General features: G+C 33.4%; 1 long non-coding RNA gene across 3 annotated transcripts in view; it reads right to left on the reverse strand.

Annotated features, from left to right (window-relative positions):
* Nucleotides 1–1100: 1100 nt before the first annotated feature.
* LOC129048556 (uncharacterized) overlaps nt 1101–19835 on the reverse strand; it is a 31217-nt gene continuing 12482 nt past the window's right edge. Inside the window, exons 4-5 of one of the 3 annotated variants that reach the window (XR_008510969.1) lie at nt 8604–8761; nt 1280–1511 (exon numbers count right to left, since the gene is read on the reverse strand). This is a non-coding gene — a long non-coding RNA (uncharacterized LOC129048556). Of the gene's footprint in view, nt 1512–8603; nt 8762–19835 lie in introns of all 3 variants that reach the window. The other 2 variants (XR_008510972.2, XR_008510974.2) reach the window with 2 other exon arrangements.

A 19835-nucleotide genomic window follows, 5' to 3' on the forward strand; every position in this document is an offset into this window, starting at 1 on the left:
GAGAGAGAAAAAGAAAAAAGAAACAACACTCCCTAATATCTCAGTATTCTGATATTTTGCTGCCAAATTCACATAAATCTTTGAGAGCAAGATATTTTTCTAAAAAATTACGTTTTCAATTTCAGCCCCTAGCACAGTACAAAAACATAGTGTTGTTAATAAATATCTCATTTGTCTAAAGATAAAATGAGGTCCTCCATTAAAAAATCTTAAGAAAGGATCCTCTATAACTAAGCCCTTAAAAATATCTCAGACTAGTTTTTTGAAATAAGATGTTCTATTCAGAAGAAAAATATTAGCATAAAACTATTTCAGTTAATGCTAGTTTTTGATGCATAGAGAGATCATTTAACAGAAAAACTAGCAAAGGAGGCAAACACATTTAATAGAGATTTTATATCTTGGCGTATGGTCTCAGGATTGTAAATGTGAAATGTCAGTGTCATTGTAATCTGTTTAAAGGCAATTGAAAAACAGAAATCATTTTTGTTAGATTTTGGAGTTTATAAGTATAAAAAGTAGGATCAACTCCCTCTGTGTTATAAAAACTTGAACTTCTGTTAAAATCTCCAGTGAGCATTATACATGTTATATTAGTCAGCTACTGCTTGCAGTAATGCTGCATGAAAATATAGACCCCAATGGTGAACAGCATTAAGGGTTTATTTATCTCATTGACATGTCTGTGGGTTGGATAGGGTGCCTTTGCTTCAGACTTCGGGTTGAGCAGAGATCTGCTCTGTCAGTCTTCTCATTCTCCTTGGATCAGCAGCTACCTGAGGAGAAACCCAGGACAAGCAGACTTTTGGAGAAAGCCCATCCCTGCCAGCAGATTTAAAACCTCTTCTTGCTTCAGGTCCGCTAGCATTCTATTTATTAATGCAAATCAACAACTGAGCCCAGAGCTAATGGAGTGATCGAATATTATTCTCTCATGGAGAAAGGGGGAACCATGATAACAGAAGAGGGGAGAGGAGGAAAGGAATAATCGTTAGCTGATAACATGAACTCTAAATGTTTTTGTCCAAAACATTTCACTTGGAAGTTAAGATAACGCTAATGTCAAAGAAGCATGTGAGCTTTTAACAAAATTACATTATGACTTGTAAGAATTATTTTATTCCAAAATCAACATAATATTTAATACACTATATAGATTTTAAATGTATATACACAATGTTTTAAAAGTTCAAAAATTAATATATAATGCATTTGATAATTTTCTCAACATATCTAGTTAAACTGTTGTGATGGTAAACCTCTAAAATGTAGTGGATTATATAAAACAAAATTTATTAAATTATCACATAACAGTCCAGGGTAATTGTCCCAAGTCAGCAGTATAGTAGTGTTCCACACAGTTATTAAGAAACCTGAGGTAATGGAGGCTCTGCCATCCTCCAGGTCATTGTGGTTTTCCCCATCCAACTTAGAAGGCCTAGGAATGGTCCACATCACTTAAACATTCAATCCATAGAAACATCTAATAGCAATGCAGTCTAAGCGTGCACCTAGGGGAAAAAAGAGCAGGCTTAGTGAACAGCTTAGTAGTCTCCACAAAAATTGCTAAAAGTCAATAAACTCAAATTACTTAAAAATGTTTGGCTATTCTAGTCAGGAATATGGTAGAAAAACTTTTTAGCATGAATTGCTTTATATTGGGGTACATATAGTATTTGTCAAATATTGAATAAAATATAATTATGTTAAAGAAAATATGCTATCAATTAATTAATTTCTTTGACAAGAATCATCTAAAATGTGAGAGGGACAAGGAAAAGTAACAAGCAACAAGGTTCCTATAGTTTTTACTTTTTCAGGCACAATGCCTTGAATATGATACATGATGGCAAATGTTTGTTGAATGGATTGGATTTCTTTAATAGAAACACAGTGACTTCATAACACATCACATATTTTTTAAATAAAAAAAGAAAGTTTCACTTGATGGAGTTCTAAGCTTAGATTGCCATGGCAAATTATTTTAGCATGTAAAGAAACCTAAATCATTAGACAACCTTTCTTCCTTTTATTTCCTTTCATTTTCTTTTTTTTTAACCTTTAAAAAATTATGAAAAGCAATGGCAGTTTATCTCAGGGCATTGAAATATATACTCTTTAATTACTTACATTTCAATGATGACTGATTACATGGGCCTTTTCTTTACAAAATCTGGGACATTTATACTGTTTGTTTTGTGTATGTTTGAATTTTGGTGCAATATAATATTTGGTAATGACAAGATTTTGAATGACACCCTAGTTCTAAACAAATAGAGTTAAAGTTTTTATATCTCATACACTTCAAAAGTTGTGTCTAGATTTAACTGACATAAATAAAATGGTATGTTTTCTAAAGCTGTGTAACATACCAAATTTCTATTCATAGCGAAGAAGCGGTGCTTCAGTTTCAAATATAAGAGGGCAAACATTTTTTTTTCTAACTTAGTTGCTTTAATTTTACTGCAAAATAACAAGATTTAAAACAATTTTTCCCAAATGTAGCCATTCTAAAATATTCAGTGTTAGCTATGTTTTTCTCCTCTATTTTAAAATACTGTCGCATGTAAATTCTTTCAGAAATGAAAACGACATCCAACAATGCAAAAAAAGAGCAAAATGAGTCATGTTTTACACAGAAAGATTATAAATTTATTTTAAGCTTTAAAATAGATATGAAGTTGATATATAAATTTAATTATATAAGTATTTTCCTCTATGGAATTACCTTTGAATTAACTTTCAATATATTAAGTAGTAACTGAGCAAGAAGATTTTTAATGTAGCAAATATACTAGCATATTCAAACACATTCAAATGGGACAATTTGCAAAATGTTTATTTTCAGATACCCCTTTTTAGATATTTCATATTTCATGCATGTTTTACCTGGAGGAAGGGAAAAAGGCATTATCTAAAACTATAAAGTGACTATTCAAAAGTGCAGCCTACTCCTAGAAAGATATTGACGTTCCTCAAGAATTGTGCAGCCATAATGGAATCAAGAGCAGAATAATTTCCTGGTGACCACCCTCCTTCCCGCTTTGCCCTGAATGAGTCATATTCATTGCACCCTGTATTTTATTTATTGCACCCTGTATTTATTCTCCATCATCAGGCAACTCTTATTGACTGAGTCATCACAACATGCCTCACTGTATAATAATATTTTTATACATTATTATATTTCAGTATATAATTATCTTTTAGTAACCTTAATTGGTCATGCAGTTCAATTAAGATTATATTATTATAATAGGACGAACTTACTCTCCAAGAATGTACAATAATTCAATCAAATTGTTAGCCATTTTTTAGCCCCTTTCATACACACTTAACACATTGTTGAAAGTATTTATTCATGTCCTTAACACACTAAGCCTAAGCCTGCCTTAAATATAATGTCACACACACACACACGCACAAACTTGTCTTGTTCTTCTTCGCATCTCTGTTATTAAAACTCTCTCTAAGCCTCATTTTACTCATCTGTAAAACAAAAACTCCCAGCTTGATTTTTCTCATATAGTTCATGTATTCATTCATAATATATTGCTAGAATATCTGTTTAGTTAGGATTAACATGTAGGAGGGAAGAAAAACAAATGCATATACTGAAAAAAGTCACAGAGAAAGGAAAAATTGCTTGATTGTGGTTTGGAATGGGCATATTTTTCTAATTCAATTCTTCAACTATTTGAGTGCCCATTCTATGAAAATCTCCAAGTTTCCTTCTTTTTTTTTCTTTTTTTAACAATACTTTTCTTCCTTCCTAATTATATCACAATATATGCAGTGTTAGCCAGAAAATCTACAATTATCCTAGACTTCACTTTCTGTCTTACCTTTTCTTTCTAGTTAGACTCTATTTAAAACACAATTCTCTTCTTGGTGTCTCATCTCCGTGTCTACCCACCTTATCCTCATTACTCACAGTGTTTCAGTTGGACTGTCAATGAATTTCCTAACGGGGTTCCTCATCACCAGACTCTTTCAAGAATTATAAACACTGCCTACCAATCCTTATAAATCTTTGTTGGTGTTTTATCGACTCTATGAAAAAAAAAATGTGTCCTCTTTAACGTGAGGACCTTAAAACATGGTTCCTATGTAGTTCCAGTGTGCCTTTCCAGTATCATTCCTTGCCATTCTCTAACTCAACATCTCTCTCCCATCCTCCACATTGTTGGGTGACATAAGATTCCAAACTTTTAAATTTCAGATCCCATCCACTGCTTGGAATAGTATCCACATCGCTTTGAGTACTAATTATCTATATTCGGCTTTCACCTCTCATCCACATAGAGTTAATTTGAGATCAAACAGTTTATGTACATTATCAGAAATTCACAATACCTGAGAAAGCCAGAGTGTGTTTCAGATTATATCACGTTTCTCTGGCAAACTGTTAACCTCCAAGAAATATGTCTTGTTTGAAGAAGGTTTTTAAAAGAAAAATTTAAAAGTTTATTTCCCAACACTGCATCATTGGCAGCTGTTCAAGAACACAGTTTTGTTGCCCTTTTTGTTGTTTGGGTTGCATACCTGATACATAAATATAGTAATAAAAAATTGTCATTGCTAAAATAAAATGTAACTGAGAAAGAGCTGAGATGTGCTTGGATTGGAAGATATTGCACAAGGATGCGACTTGATGCAATTCTTCTGGGTTTGCATGGAGAATGCTATTTTGACAGAGAAATTAAGTCATCATTTACTACACAATGATCCGAAGAAAAACGCACGTTAGATCTCTAAAATGCAGGTTGCTGTAGGAAATGTTGATGGAATCAATGAATCACCTCCCTAATATGTATTTGCAACTTCAGCATAGATCATTAACCTAATGAATTATGTTTTGTAGTTGATGTATCTTTTTTTGTCTATGTACTAAAATGACATACGGAACTTTCCCATTTTAATGGTCACTTAACCTTCACAGTGTGAAAGGCTTAAGTGAATTTCAACATTTGTATTAAATCCATACCATCTATCTCAGACACTAAGTAGCTAGAAGCTGCAGTTTGCTCCCCGACACAAATAGCAACCACTGTTGGCTGGTGCGGTAAAGTTGAACATGCCTTTGCCTTAACTTTAAGGGCACCTTTATTTTTGGAGAAATTAAAAATTAGAAAAGGACCAGACATGGAGGTTCATACCTAAAATGTCAAGCACTTTGAGGGGCCAGGGTGGGAAGATCGCTTGAGTCCAGGAGTTTGAGACCAGCCTGGGCAACATGGTGAAATCCCTTCTCTAAAAAATAAATAATTAGCTGGGCGTAGTGGCGCATGCCTGTGGTCCCAGCTACTAGGGAGGCTGAGGTGGGAGGATCACTTGAGCCTGAGAGTCATGACACTGTACCCCAGCATAGGCAACAGAGAGGGACCCCGTCTCAAAAAGAAAAGGTTTGTTCTCAGCATGCTATATAGAATTTTGCATTTATTCTTCTTCTTTAAGTCCTACTTACTCCAATCTTAGAGAAACATTACAATAATGGTACTTACAGCAATATATTAAAAACTTATGTGCTACTTACCAAAAATGCATTTATATTTTTAAAAAAGATTGTAGTGAAAAGCTGGGTGTGGTGGCTCATGCCCGTAATCTCAGCACTTTAGGAGGCTGAGGTGGGTGGATCACCTGAGATCGGGAGTTTGAGACCATCCTGCCCAAAATGGTGAAACCCCATCTCTACTGAAAATATTTAAAAATTAGCCATGCGTGGTGGTGACCATCTGTAATCCTAGCTACTCAGGAGGCTGAGGCAGGAGAATCACTTGAACCTGGGAGGTGGAAGTTGCAGTGAGCCAAGATTGCGCCACTGCACTCCAGCCTGGGCGACAAGAGTGAAACTCTGTCTCAAAAAAAAAAAAAAAAAATTGTAGTGAAAGGATAGTGGTTATATACAGATAAATGAATAATTAATATAACATTTTTATTTAGTATGCAAGTTATTTTAGGGAAAACAGGTAATTAGTTAATTCAAAAAACATTTATAGATCACTTATTTAATGCTAGATATTTTCTGGGTTTTGAGGTTAAAAAAAAATTAAAAGAAGTCCCCTCACATCCAAGAGCTCAGAGACTAACAACATCTATAGGTAAATAATTATACAATTGAGAACTTATATGATGGAAGAAATATGGATAGCAGAGATGACTATTTTACCAAAACACAGGTCTTGTACAGAATTAATCTAGGAGAAAGCCTGTACTAAATTGTAAATGATAAGAAGGAGAGTCAGAAATGGTGAATAATACAGTAGAGTGACTTGGAGGTAGAGAACTGCAGTGCTAGGTGTGAGCTGAGAACAGAGGCACTGGAATCGTGTTTCATATACAAGAAGTGATATTTGGGGTCTTCTTCTAAACCCTATTTCAAATATGTAGCTGATGATAGAGAACCCGACCTGGGATTGTGAATGGAAGAAAAGAACAGGAGGAAGAGCCTAAGAAGACATTGAAGAGAACTGCCCAGGCCTCTGCCAGAACAGCAGGTTTTATGGAAGGTGTTGATCCCAAATTCAACTCAGTATCTAGGTTGTTTTTAGAAAGCCTGCTCCACTCTAGAGTGGAAAATAGGTAGGATAGTTGTGGGGGTAGAGCATGCAGAAGAACCCATAAAATCAAATCAAGTGGACAACTGCTTATATAAGACTGACCCATCCCAGAGGGACCTTGCAGATCTAGATGGCAGGACCCTCAATGGGGAAGTTCCACAAGCCTTTCCTTGAATTCACAAGCTTTTCTGCATTGGGTTTTGTATCTGCACTCTGACAAATACGTGCTCACTGATACAGCTCTGAAAGATCAAGGAAGGAGGTCACAGCCCAGAGTACTTGGAAACAGCAGTATTGAAATCATTATCTGGGCTGATGAAGCCCAGTTCTGTCGAGACAGCTTCACTCAGACTTCCTAATGGATGCTGAAGTTCAGTTTAAGTCAGCACTTTCACCAGAAACTTGTGGGGTTTTTAAAAAACTCTTAAGTAAAAAAAAAAAAAAAATCTCTGTGACTTGGCCAAAATTTTTTTTGTCTGCTTGACTCAAAGAGGTTAATTTTTTTACTAATGGAGAAATTTTAAATAGAGAAAAATAGAAAAATTGAGCAAAGAAAGGGAGGCACAGGGATTTTCTATTATTTTCTCATTTGTTTTAGTGCCATCATTACAAAGAAAATAAAATCATTAATCAAAAAGTGATGTTTATTTTTAAATATCCTTTCCAATTACCAAGACTATATGATATTTTCAAAGTGTGACATGCACTTTCATAACTCCTTACCTTTTTATTCCATTCTCTAAGCCTATTTTCATATATATATATATAAATGTATTCTTCAACACTCAACTGAAAAGACCTCTCATTTATTTGGCTTTCTCTGAGACGACTTATTCAGGCAGGTTTAAATGTACTCTAACATTGCTTGTAAATTTATTGTGCCCCTTATTTTTAGTTTTATTATTATTATAATTAGATTTTTGCATTTCTCTTTTCTGTTGTAGATTAAACTACTTTAATAGCTTACATTTATTGAACTCTCACCAGGTGTATTGTTTCATTTAATTCTTATGATACTCCTACGTGGGAGATACTATTAATAGCCCCAGTTTACAGATGATGAAAATGAGACACAGAAGGATTATATTCAAGGTCGGTCTAGTAGGTTGCTGAGCATGTTTCTAAACTCAAAAAGTCTAACTACAGAAACTATTGTGTCCACTAAGCTCTAAATGACAGATTTTTAAATAAAAATTAAAGTTTATCTCTATGTAAGGACAGAAAAGCAAAAGGCCAATGTTTTAGGTATAACATAGCAAAAGAGAGGACAATCTGCTAATGCTGAAATATAATCATGCATTTCCTCCAGTGTTATCAAAATGCAGCAGCACTGTTAACTAGCCATCTGTATCAATGACACTTAGACACAGAACATGCTTTATGGTAATTTTTCTTCTGTACCTGCATTTTGTCACTTTCCTTGAAAGAAGGTCACAAATATACATTAAAAACAGTCTCAACACAAGGAATATAACTTTTGGAAAATGAATTTCTTAATCCAAATATTTTCTGGGAATTTACATTAAATTCAAGGTATATTCATTTAAGGAAGCATCCTAATATGTGTCTTCTGAGACCTAAAATTTGAGGTTTTTTTCCCTCATTATCTCTATGTGGATGAAAAGAAGCCAATCTTTTTTAATTGCACTATTTTCTGGATTTTTTAACATTGCATTGTGCAGTATATCTTTTTATTGTATTATGTGTGTTGTTTCTGAGGAATGGATTTATTCTATTTCATTCATTTTTAATTTGTGCTCTGGAAGAAGTAACACAGAAAAATGCTAGGCATTTTATAAGACATGTAAAGTGAATATGAAGATTAGTACTAAAAAATAAGGAAGATTAAAGACTAAAAAGTCTGTTTAATTATGTATAGAAACATCTGCTTTCACTTGAAGGAGAAAAATGTTCCCCAGAAGTAGCAGCTATTTGTAGAATAATGTCACCCTTATTGCCTGATGTTCTTAGTGTCAGAACTAAGGTATAGTTTTTTTCCATGGTGTTAGATGGTCATGGTTAACATGTATATATAGTAATTACCTTTAAGAAATACACGTGGATTAGGAAATGGATTAAAAATGGATTATATTAGTGCAAAAGTTGCTTCTCTTTAAAAAGTTTGTAACTGAAGTTAAGGGTGTGGTCATCAAATAGCAACATAAGAAAGGCCTCCATGCTTCCACTTTTGATTGGGATAACTGAAGAAAAAATAATTATGTATTAAAAGAAGATCTCATATATATATATATATATATATATATATATACACACACACACACATACAGAGAGAGAGAGAGACTATATAAAGCATTACATAATTTCTGTAATTTTTAATAATTCTGTTACTAATCTTCCTGTGAGTAAAGAAGGAAAACTGCTAAAGGTGAGAATATGCTCAGAATATTCTGAACCAAATACCAAGGTATTCAAACAAATCTACTAGAATACACTTTTATGCTCAAGTCTCTAATTTGGTTATGTTATTGCTTGCCATTTTTGGTGATGCAAATCAATTACTTTTCAGAAGAAATAAATACAGAAAATAATGTTTAATGATAACATACAAATATCTAGGGGCTACTAGATAGGATGAGAAAAGTATTGATTGAAATGAAGATAAAATAGAATTTGGTATCAAATGGATATATATTAGGTATGAATAGTTTTGGTTTCAGAATTCTGACACTAAATTAAAGGCTGTATGTTTAAATTTAATGTTGAACAAGACACAAATAAGAATGGATTTTATGGAAAAAGAAATAAGTCGTGATGTTTTGTCAGCAATATATTGCCTGTAGGAAAAAAATGAGAGACAAATGATTAAAAAAGGGGATTTGTAATGTGCTCCTGAATATTGCTATTGCAATAAGCAATTGAAGACATGAAATGGTAATTATAGAGTTTACATTTCAAGTTAAATTCCTACATTATCTGTGTTATTTTAAATATAGAATCTATTATGTCTTCAGAACACTTAAAAATGTTCTGTGACACCAGTAAGTACTCTTCTATTTCCTAAGCTTAGAACTTGCCTTATGTAACATTAATAGCTCTATTTGTCCTCTTACTCCTCACAGTGAATTATTGTATTTTTATTTTGACATAAAATGTATCCTGTTACATGTTAAACTTTGGTTCCTCTTGAGTGTGTTCTTCCCTTTTTCTTTATCACATAAAATTGACTAGCGATGTCCTGTGAAATACAATCACTCTATGAACATTTATCCAAAGGACAACTCTGAATTGTTGCAACTTACATTCATTTTTCCAGACCTCCTGTGCTAGCAAAGGCCACACTTTCTCCCCAGAACTGCCAATTCTTCCTGGAGTCAACCGGTCTCACTGGTGCTGGTCACAGGAAATGTGAATCACTCCCTCCCACATAGATTCTCTTTGTTTTCTTGATGTCTATCCAATTCGCATTTTTTAAAATGCAGTTGGTAAAACACGTCAGACTTAATCTAGCTCTCCATTCCTGGAGTAATGGTTCATTAATAGATACATACACATTTAGACACACAAATCACTTATATCCAGGCAGCCTGCAGAACTGTATGTAGAGGTTCATCTCAGTCATTTCTTCCTGTCTTTGTGTATATAATTTTTAGTAAATGATGTAGGTGTTTGCATATATCTCAGCACTTTACAACAACATAGTAAGAATGCAAAATCATAGCTGAAGTTATTTTTCATATTCTTGTTGCTTATATCTATTATCCTTAACACCAATCATAGGGCTATATTCTATTAGAATGAGTGAACTAATGTTTGAGGGATAAGCAGAACAGGCAGATAGCAGTGAAAGGAGGAAGTAAATAAAATTTGAGAGTGGGCATGGCAAAGTTTTGGTTTTAAATTAAAAAATCTTTTTACAATACACATATAAGTTTAAGATGTCTTGTGAAATTCCACATTGAATTCTGGAGGCACTTTGGAATTCATACATACAAATTATTCTGATAACACCTGGATCAAACTGGTTTGCCCATCACAATTATAACACAGGCATATATCACTGTAACATATTTTTATTTCTCCATCTTAGATGTTTTATATAGATCATTAAAACTAGTCTCAAATTGTTAATTTGACAAATGACATTTCTTGTTGGTTTTGGTAGCATACATAGTTCTCAATTTGCAAATAGTCAACATTTGAAAACCAACAGTATTTTTTCCTTTTTTTATTTGCCTGTTTATTATTTTCTATCTCTATACCTGACTCCCATTCTTCCCAAACACAGTCAACCGTTTTTGTTGTGCTTATTGCATATTTAGCATTTAATTATATTCTTTCTCAAATGATTATTTTGTCTGCAGACATTTAGTATACATAACTGGAATTATATGATATAATATAGTTTCCATTTTAAAATAATCATTTTATTTCTGAGATCATTCACATTCCTAGGTTTTTGTCTAATATGTTGCTTCCAACTGCCTTACAGTACTCATGGCCTCTACCAGAATTTGCGCATCTATCCTCCCCATCTCTATCAACAATTCTTCAGTGAACAGCTGTTTGCATGTCCTGTAGACTACCTTTGTGTTGTGTTATTAGGAGGAGAATTGTGTATATTTTATTGAACTAAATAAACCAAGACTGTTCTCCAGTGTGATCCAATCAATTTTATCCTTCCATAGCAAGGAATGAGGGATTCTATGTCCTCTACACTTAGAATTATACAACTTTCTAAAAGAAGTAATACAGCATTATTGCTTTAATTTGCATTTCTTTGACCACTATACTTTTGAGCATCTCATCTTCTATTTGTCAATGTTTTTGGTTCTCTGCTGGAAAGTGACTGATGTGTCCTTTATTTTTGTTTTGAGATTGCAGGCTTTTTCTGATTGATTTCCAGGTTTATTTTTATACTTTTTGCTTCTTGGCTTGTGTTATGAAATTTTTACTTAATAAGTGATTTTTTTGGTCATAATAATTTTTCAACATTTCTTCTACTGAACATTTCTTCTAAATTTGGCTTTTAATCCACCACCTAGGCTTCCCGTTTTTTGTGTGGTCTTAAGTAGACATCAAGTTTTATATTCATCCATGTAGTGAACAAGTTTTCCCACACCAAACAATTGTTTTCTTCTAGATTTGTAGTGTACCCTGTTCATACAGTGTTTGTCTGTGAGCTATCCATTTTATTCTATTGGTCCATTAGTCTTTTTTTGCACCAACGGCTTTTCAATAAGTCAGAGCAGGCTATGTTATGCTGTAGTAATAAACAACTTGAAAACATCAGTGGCTTAGAATGAGAGGTTTACTTTTCACTCATGCTGCAGATCCACTGAAGGTCTGCAAGATACTCCAGTTGTCTTAGTAACTCAGGAACAGTGATTTTTACTGAAACCTGAAACTCTGTGTTGCCATTCACAAGCCAGAGGGAAGAACAGACTGGAAGTTTTCAAGCTGATAATTAAATGAATGCTCCAGTCCAGAAGTGACATACCTAGGTTTGGCTTATAATTTATCATCCAAAACAAAAATCCAGGAAGTTACATCTTAACATGTGATCACAGCATGAAAATTAGTGTTCAGTAAACAGCATTAATGACTGCTATAACTTAGTATAATAATAGTATCTCTTTCTTTCTTGTAGGTTAACTTAGATATTCGAGTACATTTTTATTCCATATACATTTTAAATTAAATCACTCAAAAACACAATTAGAGTTTTGAATTGGATTTCTTGGAATTTATAAATTGATTTAGGTTGGTTTACTTAACCAACAAAGTGTCTTTGAGATTGATCAATATTGCTAGATTTAGCTGTAGTTCTTTAAGGCTGCATATTATTCCACTGTGTGAGGAATTTACAATACAGTGATCATTTGACTTTGGATGAATATTCGATGGGTTATTTCTTGCTTGGAGCTATTACAGCTAATACTGGAATTGACACTAGTACATGCCTTTTTGTGTCCATGTGCATGAATTTTGGTTAGGAACATATCTAGGAGTAGAATTGTTTCAAGCCCAGTTTAGTCAATCAAAGGCAGTTGTCTTCTTTTTACAATTTCAGGGAAAGGATTATGACTAATCCATCTTTGGTCAGGATTGTAGATTTTGTCCAATTATTTATAGTTAGGATGTCGATTATCCTGCCCACTTAACAGACTATGGAAAGTTACTTTTCAATGAATAGGCACAGGCATGGAAAGAAAATGAATTATATTTTCACTATACTGATCACAAATTAACCTAATAACTTTTTCTTCTTTAGAATTCCTTATTCTAGTTGACCATACAACCATAAAAATAGTCCTATAATCATAAATTATATCCAAAAGAATGCTTTATCCAATAGGATGGTTTATCCAATAGGATGCTTTTCCCTTACAATGTGTAACTAACCAGTTATATTTTCTGAACCACTGCCCCCTATCTCATCTCTATTTCTTTTCCCTCCAGCCATTTGTTTAATTCAGATATTTGACCCAAAATTTTGGTAGCCTCCTATGTCATGCTTACCCTTCAATTTTCTTGAAATTATGTTTTCTATAATTTCACCTGATATATTTTGGATGTCTTCTTCAAATCTCATGTTGAGAAGATATCCCCAGTGTTGGTGCTAGGGCCTGTTGGGCAGTGACTGGATCACTGGGGTGGATTTCTCATGAATGGTTTAGCACCATTCCCTTAGCGCTGTCCTAGCAATAGTGAGTGAGTTCTCATAAGACATGGTTGTTTAAAAAAGTATGGCACTTTGCCCTTTTCTCTCTTATCACCTTCTGCCATGAGTAAGTTTCCTGAGGCCCTCACCAGAAGCAGATGCCAGCACCATGCTTCCTGTAAAGCCTACAAAACTGTAAGCCAATTAAACCTCTTATCTTATAAATTACTCAGCCTTAGGTATTTCTTTATAACAGTACAAAAATGGCCTAACAAACACACCACTCAAATAATCTTTTAATTAATCTTTCTAATATTCATATCCTAGCATGCTTAAAACTCTCCCATGGATATATAATTACAGGTTAGAGTCCAATTTTTTTAACATTAGAATGTAAAAATTTCTGTAATATAACTCATACCTCTTCATCTCATTTGGGTCTGCTTACCTCCCTCAGTTTAAACCCGCCTGCATTTACTTCCTCCTCTTTCTCCTTTCTCCTGTGTGTTTGTACTGTGCAATGTGGTTATTCCACTAAAATGCTTGTACAGTGTTTCATTTAGTTGTTTTCATATTTGTTTTATGTTTACATGTTCAGTTCCTTAATGGCTGGGTTTGGACTTGTTTATTCATCTTTATATCTCCAACACCTAGTACAGTGCTTGATAATAAAAGGTCTTAGTTGAATTAATGAAATCTGGGACTAAAACTAAAAGGTTATTTCTGCTATTCACCAACTAATATTATTTCTTATCAAGTTTTCTAAATTACATATTTTTAATATACCTCTTCTTCATTCTCTCCCCTCCAAACATGGGACTACTAAGTCCAGTTGTTCTTGCTTTCTTAAACTCTTAATTAGGTCAGTTAATTGTCTCTGAATATTTCTAAATTGCTCTCCAAACTGGTTTCTCTGATTACAGTCTTACTTTAATCCCCTCTGTCTCCAATTCCAATTCATCACTTATACTATTGCTAATGTAATTATCCTAAATTCAATACTGATATTTTCAATAACCAGCTCAAAGTTTATTACTTGCTCTCATTGCCATTAGGCATGCTACAGCATATGAGATCTTTCTCCTACCTGCTGTTCTCTCTCTTAAATTCCTCTCCAGCTGCAGTATAATCCTGTGTTTACCCAAATGCATAAGATCAATTTATGTTTATGTGTCTATATTCAGTAGCTTTTTTTTCTGTTTGTGTCCTCTCATTTGGCACCCTGTGAAATGTTTAGGATTCTCTTTATAATCTATTACCTTAATCAGATTTTTATTAAAGCAATCATGATACTTATTATCCTTATTAGTTTATAAATATATGCAAACCTATATTAAGTGTCTTGAAGATATTAAATGATATTTGTCTTGTGTCACCTAGCATGTAGTTAGCTTTCAGCAAATCTTTTATTGAATTTACGAATGCATGAAAGAATAAATCATGATCTTATGTGATTGGCAATCTTCACTTACAGATTTCTATAATGTTCAGTTCTGGGGACTTAGAACTATTGAGACTTAAGAATTATTCTAATTTTCGAGGCCCTCTTGAAATTTTAGAACACATTGAGAGGTTTATCTGCCTAGATGAAACTTCTGTGATTGATAAGTTGGTCTAACTGTGTAGTAGAAAGGCTTTAGCATAGAATTGGAGAAAGAATATATGGCCATCATGGCAAGGGTTAAGGAGAACCCTTGTGTTAGCTACAGTTTCAGGTGTTCTTCCTGTAAATCACTTGGGATTTGACATATAGACAATTCAGACATTTCACATCTAGTACTAATGCACATGTAAAAATAGTGTGGTCATATATATACATAAAAACATAAATACACTATTTTTCACATAATGTAGTTGGAGAAGTAAACATTTCTAAGATATGTTTCAAATTAGTTTCACTGGATGACCCTAAAGCCAGGTGTTCTAGCAGCATTTTAGATATTTTGCATTTAGGAAAATACAATATAAATGAACTGTTAAATATAGCTTTTTCCAAAGGATACAAGACCCTTAGGAGCCATTGATTTGCAAATTACTTAGCAACATAATCATAATATTTTTAAAATTTAGAGATCAATTATGCAAAGGATATAACCCTATAGTTATTTCCCTGTCTTGTGTGAGGTATGGAGATAATTTTTCTATTATATGCAATACACAACTTAAAAATACAGTCCAAGCAACCCATTAGTATATAGTTTTGTTAAAGACTCTTTTTAAGAATAATTTTGAGGGTTTCTCTGTATCTCTTATTAGAATTGCAGTGACCTCATGATGAGAAAAGTGGCTAAAAATCTGAGAGGAGGAAAAAAAAAGAATTTAAAGTGACTATGAATATCTGAGAAATAATAGTAATAGTTTGTGTTACTTTCATTCTGCAATACAGTGCTTGATCTGACTGCTAAAAACAGAAGGAAGGAAATTCATTTAAATTTGAGCAAGAGTAATTTGTATCAAGCATAAGAAAAGTCTTTCTGGTTCAAAGAGAAGTTAGACATAAAAGTGCATTTTGATGAAAGCTGTATTTTCCCATTCAATGAAAATAATTAAATATGCACAAACTATGATTTGGAGCAAAAAGTTGAGATACAGATAGTGGAGTAAAATTGATGACCAAACTGTAAATGACTGTTTCTTCATTCTACTGCTTTAAATATCAATGTTTTATCTTCATTATATATGTAAAAGAACTGACTGTAGGCAAATAATGAATATATATTATGTCTATAGGCAATGATTATTTTAAGAAAATTGTTGTAGTTGCAGTTTATTATGAACTAGAGCGGTTTGGGGAAGTCATTTATGTAAAATCTCCACACTATCCACATGATAGGGGCAAACCAATCAGTCTTCTCTCTTGGGAAGTGTATTAGTCCATTTTGCATTGCTACAAACAATACTTAGACTGGATATATACATATGTGTATATATGTATATATATATACACACATATATATTTATATATATATAAATACATATATAAAAATATATATATTTGCTACAAATAATACTTAGACTGGATATATACATATGTGTATATATGTATATATCCAGTCTAAGTATTATTTGTAGCAATTTGTACATATATATTCTTTTCTGGATAAACACATATGTGTGTATAGTACAAATTGCTACAAATAATACTTAGATTGGATATATACACACATACACATATATGTGTGTATATATATACATATATACACGTGTATATACATACATATATACACGTGTATATACATACATATATACACGTGTATATACATATACACGTGTATATATATACACATATATACATATGTGTATATACATATACACATATGTATATATCTAGTCTAAGTATTTGTAGCAATTTGTACATATATATTCGTTTCTGGATATATACACATATGTGTGTATATATACACATATATACACATATGTGTATATGTGTATATACACACACATATGTGCATATATATACACACATACACACATATGTGCGTATATATATACGCACATACACACATGTGTGCGTATATATACATGCACATACACACACATGTGTGTGTATATATACACGCACATACACACATGTGTGTGTATATATACACGCACATACACACATGTGTGTGTATATATACACGCACATACACACATGTGTGTGTATATATACACGCACATACACACATGTGTGTGTATATATACACGCACATACACACATGTGTGTGTATATATACACGCACATACACATGTGTGTATATATATACACACATATATACACATATGTATATATCCAGAAAAGAATATATATATATGTGTGTGCATATATATATATAGAGAGAGAGAGGGAGAGAGAGAGAGTTTATTATTTGGCTTACAGTTCTGCAGGCTGTACAAGCCTGGCAGCAGCAGCTGCTCAGTTTCTGATAAGGCTTCAGGAAGCTTTTACTCATGATGGAAGGCAAAGTGGGAGCAAGTGTGTAATGTGGCAAGCGAGGCAACAATGTGAGGCATTCCACAGACCTACTCTCCAGTAAAACCAACAAAGCTGGTGAAAACTGTTCTAGAAATAACTATATTCTCTTAAAATAGTTCTAAGAGCATAAAGCAAATTAAGAAATGTTTATTCAAGACAATCCACTAAATGTGATAAGAGCAGCAACGATCTGTGGCATTGGAATAAACATCCACTTCCTCCTTTCACCCTTCCTGCTCAGCTTGATGGAAGCTCCACTTGATAGGTTGTGGCTGAAAATATGGGCTTCTCTCTCTTTATCTCCCAATTATAAGTTAGCATACCTCATCGGAAGGAACAGGCCAACAGCATTTATTATGCCCTCTAACTTCGAGTTGAAAAAGTTAAATTCCTGGTGAGTATTCTCTGGAAGTCAGGGGCTCCCTTCCTACATCAGTCACCTACCTGTAGAATGGAGATTCTGTCCTAGGCATAATAGCATGAGAATCCTGTGTCCCTGAGTATATTCATCTCAACTTTCTTGTAGGGCAGAAGTTCCATCCCGAAGAGGTAATCCACGAAAGACAAAAAATTTTGCTACACCAACTTTCAAGAGCAGTGGCTTAGAATTTTGATCAGGGGGTAAAGCAATCACTAAAAAATAGCTCTGGAGCTTTCCCTAGAGCTGACTTTATTTGAAACAGAGGAAGTTCAAGCCTAAGGGTGCTCCCAAATGTTCTTTAAGAACAACAAGTTAAATTATAAGCCAGATAGTTCAATAGATAGAAAGAAAATTAGTCAGTTGAGAAGAGATCTCCTGGGATCAGGACAAACCTTAAACTGGTGTCAAAAATTACCCCTGCATAAATGTAGTTGAATCAGACTGCTGAGAAATTTGTGTATCAGACATTATTGAAAATAATAAAGCAACCAGTCAGTAATCAGTGGAGACTAACTTTCAGCTGTGATGCCAAATGAGATAGAGAGCTTACCAGAGAAATTAAGAAAAGAAAGGTCAAAAGACATCCCTGCTACTACTACTATAATCACAGATGGCTGTATACAAGCCCAGTAATATGCCCTATGAGGAGTGACACCAAAGGCTTCATAGCATGGGAGAAATAGACTTCACTGAAAGATGATAACTAAGTCCCAAAACAAATACTAGTAAACAACCACAAACCCAGAGAGGAGAGAGGCAAATCAGTATTCAGAATTGCTGCAATATATGACTTAAACCGTACAGTTTTCAACAAAAAATTATGAGACAAGCAAAGAGACAGAAAATTGTGAAACATATAGGAAAAAGCTGGCTACAGAAACTGTGAGAAGGATGATATGACAAATTCAACAGAAAAAGATTTCAAAATAACCACTCTTAACATGTTCAGAGGACTAATGGAACTACGCTTAGAGAAAGAAGGGTATGAAGACAATGTCTTGTTAAAAAATAATATAAATTAGGAACTAGAAATTATAAAAAAGCAAGAACTAAGTTGAAATTATGAGTTTAAAACTACAATACATGAAATAAGAAAATCCATTAAAGGGTTAAACAGAAGATGTGAATTGACAAGAGAAAGAATTAGTGAACTTGAAAATAGATCAAGAGATTATGCAATCTAAAGAACAGAGGGAAAATAAAATAAACAGACCTTAAGAGAAATGTGAGACCCATTAAATGAATTAATACATGCATAATGGAAATACTGAAAGAAAAATAGGAAAAAAGAGCAAAAAAAATTTTAAAAAACTCCTAACTTTTCCCAGATTTGCTGAAAAACATTGTATATATCCAAGAATTTCAACAAACTCCAAGTAGGATATATGCAAAGAGATCCACAGTTAGACGTATGAGTAAAAATGCTGAAAGTCAAAACAAAGAGAAAATGTTAAAGGCAACAAGAGAAAAACAACTTACACAGTGGGCCACAATAAAATTTAGAGTTGAGTCATTATAAGAAACAATGGCCAGAATGCAGTGAGATGGCAGTCAAACTTCATAAAACATATTCTCAACCAAAGATCTTACATCTAGAAAAACTATCTTTCCAAACTCAGGCCAAACCAAAGACATTCCTAGATAAATAAAACTGGGATAATTAATGTCTAGCAAATCCACTTTAAAAATACTAAAGTATTTTTTGAAAACTGTAAGCAAATAAACCCAAATGCAAACAAATCTACTCAAAAGCCAGACCATCAGTGTAGACAATTATGTAATTGCAAAAGATAATATAAATACATATTTCCTTTTTCATCTCTCAGCTGACGTAAAAAATTGTATATAACAGTATCTATATACTTTGTTTTCAGCTTATAACATGTAGAAATATAATATATTTAATAAAAGCAACACCAAGTGGGTGGGTGGGAGCAAAGTTGTATTGGAGTAGAAAAAATGATGCCATATGGTAACTTGAATCCATAGGAAAAAATAAGAAGAACAGAAATGATATAGAAAACATACAGCATGGAATACTATGCAGCCATATAAAAGGATGAATTCTTGTCCTTTGCAGGGACATGGATGAAGCTGGAAACCATCATTCTCAGCAAACTATCACAGGAACAGAAAACCAAACACCACATGTTCTCACTCGTAAGTGGGAGGTGAACAATGAGAACGCATAGACACAGGGAGGGGAACATCACACACTGGGGCCTGTCAGTGTGTGGGAGGCTAGGGGAGGGATAGCATTAGGAGAAATACCTAATG

The sequence above is a fragment of the Pongo abelii genome, chromosome 1, assembly GCF_028885655.2.
Source record: "Pongo abelii isolate AG06213 chromosome 1, NHGRI_mPonAbe1-v2.0_pri, whole genome shotgun sequence".
Classification (NCBI taxonomy): domain Eukaryota; kingdom Metazoa; phylum Chordata; class Mammalia; order Primates; family Hominidae; genus Pongo; species Pongo abelii.